Source organism: Littorina saxatilis, linkage group LG2 (assembly GCF_037325665.1).
Source record: "Littorina saxatilis isolate snail1 linkage group LG2, US_GU_Lsax_2.0, whole genome shotgun sequence".
Lineage (NCBI taxonomy): Eukaryota > Metazoa > Mollusca > Gastropoda > Littorinimorpha > Littorinidae > Littorina > Littorina saxatilis.
This window is the reverse complement of record NC_090246.1, coordinates 82,165,928-82,168,427: the sequence shown is the minus strand read 5'-3', so window position 1 is coordinate 82,168,427 and position 2,500 is coordinate 82,165,928.

Below are 2,500 nucleotides of genomic sequence, written 5' to 3'. Positions count from 1 at the left end.
ACTGTAAATACAGGAATCAGAATTAAACACCTCAAATTGGCACATGCATAATGAATCACCTGGAATTGCAACAGGGAGATACTGAAGTAATTGGAAACAAACACTTGAAATTGACAGAGAAACAATTGAAAATATATTACTGACATGAGCGTACAATATTTTAATGGAAGTGCATTTTTAGCACGAAGCATCCGCAGGAGGATGCACTAACAAAATTTTTACATAGTGCCACAAAATGTGTACGGACATTTCACAACCGTGCATTATTAGCACAGAACACATACATGGGGGCGCACAAAACATTATTGTACCATGATGATGATCGGGATTGTTGAAGATCTTTTCTTGTGCAAGGCGCCCCTGTATGACCGCAACTGATCCAACCGGCCGCATCTGAACAAACGACGTCGAAACGGCGCGAAACACGTCCTCTCGGTTGGTCTCGGATTGACTCGGCTCCTCTCGGTCTTTTTTTTTTGTGTGTGTCTTTTTATATTTAGTCAAGTTTTGACTAAATATTTTAACATCGAGGGGGAATCGAAACGAGGGTATGGTGTATGTGCGTCTGTCTGTGTGTGTGTGTGTGTAGAGCGATTCAGACTAAACTACTGGACCGATCTTTACGAAATTTGACATGAGAGTTCCTGGGTATGAAATGCCCGAACGTTTTTTTCATTTTTTTGATAAATGTCTTTGATGACGTCATATCCGGCTTTTCGTGAAAGTTGAGGCGGCACTGTCACGCCCTCATTTTTCAACCAAATTGGTTGAAATTTTGGTCAAGTAATCTTCGACGAAGCCCGGGGTTCGGTATTGCATTTCAGCTTGGTGGCTTAAAAATTAATTAATGACTTTGGTCATTAAAAATCGGAAAATTGTAAAAAAAAATAAAAATTTATAAAACGATCCAAATTTACGTTTATCTTAATCTCCATCATTTTCTGATTCCAAAAACATATAAATATGTTATATTCGGATTCAAAACAAGCTCTGAAAATTAAATATATAAAAATTATTATCAAAATTAAATTGTCCAAATCAATTTAAAAACACTTTCATCTTATTCCTTGTCGGTTCCTGATTCCAAAAACATATAGATATGATATGTTTGGATTAAAAACACGCTCAGAAAGTTAAAACAAAGAGAGGTACAGAAAAGCGTGCTATCCTTCTTAGCGCAACTACTACCCCGCTCTTCTTGTCAATTTCACTGCCTTTGCCATGAGCGGTGGACTGACGATGCTACGAGTATACGGTCTTGCTGAAAAATGGCAGCTACTTGACTAAATATTGTATTTTCGCCTTACGCGACTTGTTTTCTTTTCCTTATGGTCGGAGTGGTATATTTATGTACATCTTAGATTAAAAAAAACACCCGAAAGCTGTGTTTAATCGTTTCGCGTAAATTGTACATTTTTGTTCAGCTTTGAAATTGTTTTGGCTTGGAGAGTCAGCGCGCTTTGGCTTGGAGACTAATTCTCCACAGGCACGTTCTTCCCAACCACAGATACCAGCGTCGTCCGCGACGCTGGAATAACTCGCTACGTCTCTCGCTCTTTCGCTGACTCCCTCTATCTGTCTCTTTCTCTCTGTCTGTCTGCCCCCCTCTCTCTCTGCATGTCTGCCTCTCTCTTTTTGCGTCCGTCTTTGTCTGTCTGTCTGTCTTTGTCTCTGTCTCTGTCTGCCTCTGTCTGTCTCTGTTCGTCTGTCTCTGTCTGTCTGTCTGTCTGTCTCAGTGTCTCTCTCTCTCTCTCTTTCTCTCTCTTTCTCTCTCTTTCTCCCTCTCTTTCTCTCTCTCTGTGCAAAGATCTTCTACTGCTACAAAGATCTTTTACTTCTACAGTAGAAGATCTTTGCTCTGTCGCTGTTTGTCTATCTGTGAATTATATTGCATGCATCGTAACGAACCCATAACTGTTACTCCCAAACACGATTTTACTCGGAAAAAGCCGGCAGACAAACAAACAAACAAACAAAAACGAATTAACCTGGGGAAAAAACGGCGAAAATATCGTGGAAAGGAGAAGAGACATGATTTGGAAAAAAAATTTTTTTCGAAGTTCAACACGTGCGTATACTTCCATACCCCACTGTGCTTTATTTACGTCACGCCTGAATGAGTGGAAATTTTTCATGTGACGCGACGGTTGTCCTGTGTCAGCCATGTCACAGAATCTTCTGGAAAATTACCAGATCCTTGCAGTGACGTTTGCTCATATATTCCAGACTACACCTCATAGCTAACACCTTTTTTCTTCGTTTACTTTCTTTAACCTGACTAGCAGTGTTTTTGGGGGCCCGGGTAGCTCAGGTGGTAGAGCACTGGACTTGTGATCGAGAGGTCGCTGGCTCGAATCCGGGCCGGGACGGACACGGGTCAACTTTATGTGCAGACCCAGAGACGGTATCCATCTCCCACCCCCGTGTCACCACAATGGCACGTTAAAGATGTTGGTCATTCTACCATAAGTGCAGATGGCTGATACCACCTAAACACGCA